This window comes from Vicugna pacos, chromosome 13 (genome assembly GCF_048564905.1).
Source record: "Vicugna pacos chromosome 13, VicPac4, whole genome shotgun sequence".
Classification (NCBI taxonomy): Eukaryota; Metazoa; Chordata; class Mammalia; order Artiodactyla; family Camelidae; genus Vicugna; species Vicugna pacos.
The window spans coordinates 36,862,646-36,872,484 of record NC_132999.1 but is presented as its reverse complement, the minus strand read 5'-3'; positions in this window follow the sequence as shown (position 1 = coordinate 36,872,484).

Genomic DNA, 9,839 nt, shown 5'->3' with positions numbered 1-9,839 from the left:
AAATAGAATTGTCAGCAGATGAGGGTTGGATTTACCCAGAGCTTGGCCAGCTGAATCCAGCAGGAGAAAAAGAGCAAAGGCATCGAAAGTGAATGCAAGGTATGGTTGACACTATGGTTCCCAGATCCAAGTCAAATCCTGATTAGACAGTAAGAGCACATAGGGTTCCCTGGTGATTGGAATTGGTCTGGGAGGTGGCAAGTGTTTCAAGTTGACTGAGGGAGTATAGGAGTACTGATTTAAGGGAGCTGAGAGAATGTGAGATGGTGGCCTTAGACAAGCATGCTTAGCCTGGAGATACGCAGCTACTGGTAGTAGTGATAGTTCAGGTTGTGGTCAAGTGAGTGGGAGATGGGAGGAAGAAATTGCTGGAAGTGAAGAGGTCAAAAATAGACCATGATGTTCAAAGGATCCTGTCTGAGTGTGAAGATGCTGGAATTAAAGTCAAGGAATGCTGATGGATAATGAATATAGTGTGAAGGCATGGACCTCAAAAGGAAGTTTGCATTTAGAAGTGGCAGTGGTGTAAGTGGAAACCTAGCCTACCACTGGCACCAGGGTACTCAGAGTTTAGAAGAAAAACCCATCACTGAAAGAGCTCCAAGGAATTAGTGTCCTAGGTGCAAGTCTGGTTAGAAATAGAGTAAGAGTGAGAATGTTCAGAGAAGAGGCTGGTGACTGAATCCAGAGTTCACAGGGGAGACTTTGAGAAGGGGACTGTATTAGATGAGATTAGGAGTCGGAGAGAGCTGGTGGAAATTCAGGTGGTGGCAGCTGAATGGGGGAAGCTTGAGCATCTGGTGGAGACTTAGGTGAACAGGGAAGTGTAGCCCATGACAGGCTTAGTCCTGAGGTTCTGCTAGTGGAAGGGTTAGTCTCTGATACTTTGATAAGGCTGTCTTGTGGCTGGGGAGGAGCAGCCTTATTAGGAACTCTGCCTCTCTCTATTCTGAGTGGTACCCCAGCTATTGGAGGGCCTGTTTATATTCTTTCAGTCTGGCTGCCTGTTTATAAAGGCTGTAAAGGATGAGAAGAATTGAGTCAACTTGCAGAATATTTACAACTATGTAAGTGATGTTTTAGCACCTTGTTGACTCGGGGCAGTAAGCTGTACAGCCCTTCTGTCTGGGCTGAGGAGCTGGTGATAGGGAGTCTGGATTGTTTTTAAATAGAATGAAAAATGTGTTAAAATGATTTTCATTTTGGATTACTCAAAGTGGTCAATTTGGACATTGTAGAAATCCCAGTAAGATGAGACCAATGATAGGCAGTAGTAGGAAAGGGTCAAACTTGAGACGTTGACAGGTGTAGATGACGAGGTGCATGTGGGGATAATGAAGAGGGGAGAATCTGGCGTGATAGCAGTGTGGTGGTGCTGATGGTGCCACTTGCTGGAATAGAGGAGAGGTCTCTTCGGCCTTACATAAGTAGAGGTGTCGGGGGCACCATTAGGAGTATGTGGGAAGCAGATTTGGAGCTAAGGAGTAAGGTATAGGCCGAAGTTGAATGTTTGACAATCATTAGGTGGCTATCAAAAGCTGTGGTCATGGAGGAAATCACTCAGGAAGTATCTGTGGAGGCCCAGAATTTTGGAACAAGGCCAAGGACATAAAAGTGATGGCCAGAAAGGTGGGAAATCCAGGAAGGGGGACATCACAATCCTGGAGAACAAAGGATAATGGTTCAGTTGGCATCACAGCCAAGAGGTCAAAGAGAAGATGGAGACTGGAAAGTGTCCATTGGGCTTAGTAACAAGGAGACTAAGGGTGGGAACAGTGCTTTGCACGTGTGAGTCCCAGACTGCAGCAGCTTGAGGGGTGATAGGTTGGTACTCCACTGCCTTTCCTATCTCAGCAATAGCCAGTCCATCCTTATAGGTCACAGCTGAAGCCCCCAGTCATTCCTAACTTCTCAATTTTTAATAAAACAGTCCACATCCAAATCCTGCAGATTCTATTGATTCTGCCTTTTATATATCGAGTGACCACTTCTCACCACCTCCATCCGCATTGGTCCAGGCCTCCATCTCACCTGCTAGGTGAGCTCTCTGCTACCTTCTTTCTCACACTCTACCCTTCTCCAGTTCTCAACATAGCAGACAAGGTCTCTGTCCTCGTAAAAGCTGTCAGACTTTGGGTCACTTCTCTGCTCAGACCCCTCTAGAGGCTTCCAGTCTTGCTTTAGGAACAGAAGCCAGCATCCTACGGGAGACTTTGCAAGATGCCCACCTGTCCAACTCTCACTTTGTGCTGCTCTCCCCCTGGTTTACTCCACTTCAACCTCACAGGCCTCCTTTTCCTTCAGTGCCAGTACATTCCCGCCTCAAGACCTTTATTTTTCCTCTGCAGGAAGAATGCTTCCCCAGGTAACTAAATGGCTTCTCCCTCAGTTCTTTCAGAAGGGAAGGACTAAGAAGACCTGACCACTCTTTAAAATTACAGCCCCTCCCATGCCCAGATCTCAAGACCATCCCCTTGATCCTCCTTCCCTGCTTGACTTTTCTCCATAGTGTGTCATCTGCTAATCAATATTGTGTATTCTGTCTTTGCTAGAAGGCAATCTCCTTAAGGGCAGAGATTTTTGGCTGTTTATTGTTGCTATTTTCCAGGACCTACAGCCAAGGAGTACAGAATAAAAGCTTATTAAGTATGTTGAAGTTGGTAAGAAGTGAGATGAAGGAAGTGAGGGTTGCTGCTGGAAGGGCAGATAAACTAGTTACATTAGACCATGTAATTTTTGTTTTAGCCAAATAGGATGCTCTTGAGGGTGAAAGAGGTGGTTGTTGATTACACTGTGATGAAAGGACTGCCCTGAGCAACATGGGAATTGTGGTCACTCCAGAGATAGGTAAATTTGAGGGGAGGGTTTTTTAAAGAGAAACCAACCAATAACAGCTTTATGATTATGGTGCAACCAAATGCCTCATTTCAATCTGTGCATAAAATTCAGTTATCATAGATCATTTTGAGACACCAGGGTAGAAAGTGGTTTCGAGTCAGAAAACTTGAGTTCCAGTCCTGCCAATGAAACTTCACCACCTCCCAGAGCCTGAATGTGGAGCTACCACATAAAAGTCAGTACTGAACATTGAAGTATTTCTCAAAGTAAGGTCTGTGGGTCATGCACAAGAAAAATCAACAGATTCCTGGATCCCAACATCAAACTGCTTAATCCAAAAGCAAAGAAGGAGCCTCATAGTCAGCATTTTAAATCTTTAATGTAGAGACAAAAAGAGTACCTACTTCCTAAATTTCTTGTTAGGTCATTTTGTTAGTGCTTAGTAAATGTTGGCTGTTATTACTACTGGAATATTGTAAGGATTAACTGAGGTAATAGCTCTGATAATTGTAAACTGAAAATATGTTGGCCTATGAGGGTGTGACTTGCAAGTCTCTAAAGGAAACAAAATTGACCCAAGATGCTTTGTTCTGAAATCTACTACCAAGTTTGCCTTGAGACTGTTCTTCTCAAGTTCTTACAAGCCAATGAGTGACCTCAGCAAAGATTCTAAAGCAGTCCTCTTCTTGGAAGACATGGAACTCCTCTGCCAGCCAGCTTTGGCTCAAGGACTCACCTGATGGCCTTGCCAAACCCAGTAGACCGCATGGCAGTCTGATTCTTCTCCCCAGTACTCCTTCAGTAAGGCACTGTCTGATGGCTCCCCCAGCTCCTTACCCATTTTCTTTAAAAAGTGTTTCCCTGTTAAAATCCTTGCACGTTTAATCCTATTTGGGGGACTACTGCTTGGAGGACCCAGACTATCATGAACTTCATAAAAAGGAAGGAGTGAGAAAGGATTCTGGGAAGATGGCTGAGTGTGAAACACCAGGAATCTGTCCCCCAACCTTGACAAGTAAACTGGTAGAATTAGTCTGATGTAACTATTTTGGAATTCTGGGGTCATGAAAGCTTGCAACATCCAGGGAGGGCTTAGATGGTAAATTGAGGTTAATTTTGGAAATTTCAGCTTAGTTCTGCAGCAGCTACCCATCCCCCACCCACACCAGCCCCATGACAGGCAGTTGTGCACGTGTTCCTGGAGCACTGTACATGTAGATTGCAGCATCCAGGGTGACCCTGTCCCCCAAATATTGGGGTTCTGTGTTCTAATTGTAATCAGTCTGCCACCCCGATAAGGGAGGTGCAAGCACAGAGGCAATGACCATTGTTGCACCTACCCCCGTTGTTGCAAGCCCTTCCCCTCCAACTGAAGTGACTTCCAGGCAGGTGCCCCCACCCCTTTTCCTTTAATTTAGTCTTTTTCCCCTTTTGAGAGCCAGACATTAAAGGCTAGGACAATCAAAAGCAACCACGTAAGTGGGGGAAATTAGAAAGTCACCGCACATGCCCAGGGAAAGGTACAGGCTTGGAAAAGATTTGGAAATACAACAAATATCCACCTCAGGTGATCCATGGCACAGAGAGGGCCTAGAGCAAAAGGAACAAAAAAAAAGTACAGCTAAACCCTGGAAAAGAGAATCTGATCTCCAGGGTTACCACAGTATTACATCCAAATACCCAGTTTTTAACAACATGTAAGGTATACAAAGAAAAAGGAAAATACGGCCCAATCAAAGGAAAGAAGATAAGCCAGCTGAAACTCTCCCTGAGAAAGACCTGGCAAGCAGATTTACTAGACAATGATTTTAGAACAAGTGTTTGAAGATGCTCATAGAACTAAGGGATGATATGGAGAATGTCAAAAAAAAAAAAACGATGTATAAACAAAATGGAAGTATCAATAAAAAATAGAAAATCTAAAAAATTTAAAAATTTTAAAAAATTCTACAGCTGAAAATTACAATAGCTAAAATGTAAAATAAAATAGGGGGATTCAAAGGCAGATCTGAGCAGATGGAAGAAAAAATCAGTGAACTTGAAGATAGGGAAATTGAAATTATTGAGTCGGAGGAACAGAAAAAAATTTTTGAAGAAACGTTAAGCGCCTAGGGGGCTTTACATTTGGGGAGTTCCAGAAGACGAGAGAAAGGGGCAAAGAAATTTTGAAGAAATGATGGCTGAAAATGTCTAAAATTTGATGAAAGATATGAATATAACCATACATGAAGCTCAACAAACTCCAGGTGGCATTAACTAAAAAAGACACATGAAGACATAATTAAACTGTCAGAAGACAAGGACAAAGAATCTTGAAATCAGTAAGAAAGAAGCAATTCATCACATACAAGGATTCTCAATAAGATTATCAGCAGATTTCTCATCAGAAACTTTGGAGGTCAGAAGGCAGTGGCTGATATATTTAAAGTTAAAAAAAAAAAGAAAGAAAAAAAGTCAACCAAGGGTCCTATATCCAGTACATCACAAAAAGACATTCTATACAATCCCCTTTATATGAGGTACTTAGGTTAGGCAAAATCATAGAGACAGAAAATAGAATGATGGTATTAGGGAGTTATTGTGTTAATGAGTACAGAGTTTCAGTTCTGCAAGGTGGAAAGAATTCTGGAGATGGGTGGTAATGGTGTTTACATGGCAATAGGAATGTACTTAATAGCACCGGACTGTACATTTTTAAATGGTTAAGATGGTATATTTTATGTTATATGTACTGTACTGCAATAAAAAATTGAAAAATGATGGTAAAGATGCTGAGAAAAGATATAGGGAAAAGAAGGCTTAAAACAGAAAACTGATTTTAGAATCTTGTAGTGACTGTCAGATTTTGTAGAAAGAGAAGTTAAAGCCATGGATCATCTGAGGTGGAAATGTGTCGTATTTCCAAATCTTTTCCGAGTCCGTACCTTTCCCTGGGCATGTGCGGTGACTTTCTAATTTCCCCCACTTACGTGGTTGCTTTTGATTGTCCTAGTCTTTAATGTCTGGCCCTCAAAAGGGGAAAAAGACTAAAATAAAGGAAAGGAGATGGGGGCACCTGCCTGGAAGTCACTTCAGTTGGAGGGGAAGTGCTTGCAACAACGGGGGTCGGTGCAACAATGGCCACTGCCTCTGTGCTTGCTTAAAGATGAGAGTCTTTAGTGGAAACAACCAATTTTTAATGGCTTTGTCATTTGTATACCATCGTTCCTATTTTTGTAAAAATATCATAAAGTGAGATTCATGTGCTCACTGTACAATTTTTGGAGTTCATATTTAAATTTAAAAATTAAAATTTAAAAAATAGGTGATATAATTTTAAACCAACTCTGGTATTTTAATATTTAAAAATTCTTCTGTTTATTTGGATTGTCATGAACAATCACTTTCACAGAAGAGGAAATAATATAAATGTTCTACTTGGGGAATAAGTTTTAAATGTATTTTAAAATTGTATATGGCATTTTGAAAAGATAACTAAACTGCAAATTCTGGTAATGTTGAACCTCTGAAGACTGCTATGAACAGTAGGCAAAATATTCTTTAAAATTTTTCTAAAAGCAACAAAATAACAGAGATTCCCAGGCTAGGTCCAGGTAAGGATAGCAATGTAGAAAAGTAAGTCCGATGCTCAGGGCTACTTTTCCCCGGGATACGTTTGAAAAATCTAGAAGAGAGCCGGGAGGGTATAGCTCAGTGGTAGAGTGTGTGCTTAGCATGCATGAGGTCCTGAGTTCAATACCCAGTACCTCTATCGAAAAAAAAAACTAAACAAATAAACTTAATTACCTACCCCCCTGCAAAAAAAAAAAAAAAAAAAACGAAAAAAGAAAATCTAGAAGAGACAACTGAGGGGCTGGGCGGTGATCGGGAAGTGTATGTGTTTGCTGATCTGGAAGAAGCAGTTGTACTGCGCTAGAGGGAAAAAGTTACAGTCCAGGCCCACCAAGTGTGGGAAGCCTTGTGTACTACCCCATACTTGGAGCTGAGGACTTTGAATGGTTGTATCATGGTAATAAATTACACCAACCCTCACAACCTACAACTACAACCTAAAGAGAGAGGTGTCAGAATGAAACCAACCCTGCCAACACCTAGATCTTGGACTTTCAACCTCCAGGAACGTGGGGAAATTTCTGTTGTTTAAGCCACGCAGTGTATAATACTTTGTTATTGCAGCCCTAGCAAACTAATAAAGAAGAGAACCAGGAACTATATAAATCAACATAGCAGAGTTTTAAAAATTAACCATGTGGAAATTTGAGAACATAAAAATACAATACACCAAAGAAATCAATGGACAGGTTTAGAAGCTGATTAAACCCAGCTGAAAATAAAATGAGTTAACTGACAGTTTTTTTGTTGTTGTTCTTTTTTCTTTTTCTTTTTCTTTTTTGTCTTTTTTCTTTTTTTTTTTTTCAGGGGTAGGTAATTAGGTTTATTTTTAATGGAGGTACTGGGGATTGAACCCAGGACCTCATGCATGATATGCTATGCATGTGCTCTACCACTGAGCTATATCCTACCCCCTAACTGAGAGATAGTTGAAGGAAACCATTTGTAAAGAAGTACACAGAATGAAAATGTAGAAAATAAAGGACAAAAACTAAGAGATAGAGAATATAGTAAGAAAATCAACCAGCCTATAGTTAGAGCCACAGAAGAAAGGAAAAAGGAGAAAATTGAAGAGAGAATGGCTGAGATTTAATCAGAAATGACTAAAGACTGAGGTAGGGAGAAGGGGAAACACCAAAAGAAAGAATCGAGAATCCCAGAAAGGTTAAATGGAAAGAAATCCACATCTAAACACATCAATAATGGTACCACAATTTAAAAAAAAAAAAAAGGCAAAAAGATATATTGCAAGAAACCTTAAAAAAAAAAAGATTACTTTCAGAGGATTGACATTTAAGCTGATATTTGATTTCATAACAGAAACAATGGACCAGAAAATAGTGCAATATATTCAGTGATAGGAAAGAAAATAATTGCCAGCTTCAGATTCTATACACAGTAGAATATGAAGTGAAAAAAGACATTCTGAGATAAAAGTGAAGAGCACTCACAAGCAGCAGACCCGCACTAACAAGTAGAAGATAATGACCCCATTTGGAATATTAGGAGATACAAAAGGAATGAAAAGCAAAGAAAGAAGTCCCAAACCAAGGTTGCCTGTCTCTGAGATGCGGTAGAAGCAAAAGCTACCTGACCCTAGGGAAAAGTAAGAAACTCGTTACTAGGATCCTGAACTGATATAAAACAGAAGTCTGCTGCCTGATGGGAGGGCAGGAAACTCCCTCCTACCCAGGACCCACTACCATTACGATGCAGAGTTCAGATGCTCTGTGGGGAGGAGAGAGCCCCACCCCTGAGGCTCAGGTGCACAGGGCCTGTCTCCAACTGAGGCTGGAGCAGAGCTAAGAAAACTCCCTGCCACCAGTATGAACCTTGGGTCACAAAGCAATCAATGGGAGGCTGCTGCTGGGGAAGAGGCAAGAGCAAGGAGGGGGAGTCTCTGTGGTGCAGGTGTGCAGGGAGTGTTGAATACTGAGGCTCAGGAGCACTGAGAAAAACTCTGGAATCCAGATTTCAAACTAATCACAAGGTATCAGCAGCCCGTTATCAGAAATGAGGGATTGCTTAGATGTGCTTATCACATGATGACACAGCAGAAGAAAAATTCATGAATTTGGTGATACGTCAGTAGAAATGATCCAAACCAAAACAGAGAAAAACATGGAAGACATAAAACAGAACAGAAGAGCTGTGGCACAATACCAAGCATGTGACTAAAACAGCAGGTGAAGATGAAAAATGAGGCAGAAGAAATATTTGAAAAACTAATGGCTGAAAATTTTCCAAAATCAATGGAAGATCACAAACCACAGATCCCAGAAGCTCAGAAAACCCCAAGCAAAATGAACACAAAGGGGAAAACAGATCCATGCACTGCAGAGTCAAACTCCTGAAAACCCAAAATGGGGGAAATCGGACAAGTTGGCCACTTGTGAGAGAAAAAGGAGCGAGAATAAGAACTACAGCAGACTTTCCATTTCAAAGCTATGTAAACTAGAAAACACTAAACTATAAATTCTTGAAAGGAGGGAGGGGTCAACCCAGAGTTCCATACACAGCAAATACATCTTTCGAAAATGAAGGTGAAATAAAGATTTTTTATTGTTGTCTTCATTGTAGGTGAACACAAAGATTTCCTTTCCATCTCCATCATGGGAGGCGTCTATACTTGCCTGGATTTTTAAGTGCCCTCTGAGAAGAGCAGTTTCCCAGTATTTTAACTTTCCCTTAGACTTTTTTTTTTCCACTTTCTGTCTCAAAATAATTTCAAACTTTAGAGAGAAATTGCAAGAATAGTTTAAAGAATTCCTGCATGCCCTTTACTTAGATTGCCCAATTAATATTATCTTGCAACTCTTTGCCTTGTAACTCTTTCTTCAGGTGTATTTATGCATATTTTTCCTGACACCTCATTATCCTTCTAGTACTTCAGTGTGTAATTTCCTAAAATCCAAGGATACTGTCCTACAAAAATACCTGTCTGTGGGAAACTAATTTTGATATAGTACCATCATCTCAACTACAGACACCATTCAAATGTCATTGGTTATCCCAAGGTGTCTTTTATGGGTCCAGATCCAGTCCGCCCTCACTTACTGCAGGTAGTGGTAATCTCTCGCCAATCTCCTCAGTCTGGAACAGCTCCTCAGTCTTTCCTGTCTTTTATAACTTTGACGGTTTTCAAGGGTACTGGCAGTTATTTTGTTGAATAACTCGATTTGCATTTGTCTGTCATATCGTAAGTGGATTCAGTTTATTCACCTTTAGCAGGAATACCATATAAATGATGCTGTTTTCTTCTCAGTGCGTTGTATCAAGGGGACACAATTTTGCCTTGTCCCACTTCTGGTGGTGTTAACTCTTACCAACTTGATCAAAATACGTCTACTGTGTTTCATCATGGCAAAGTTAAATATTTTGTACTTACT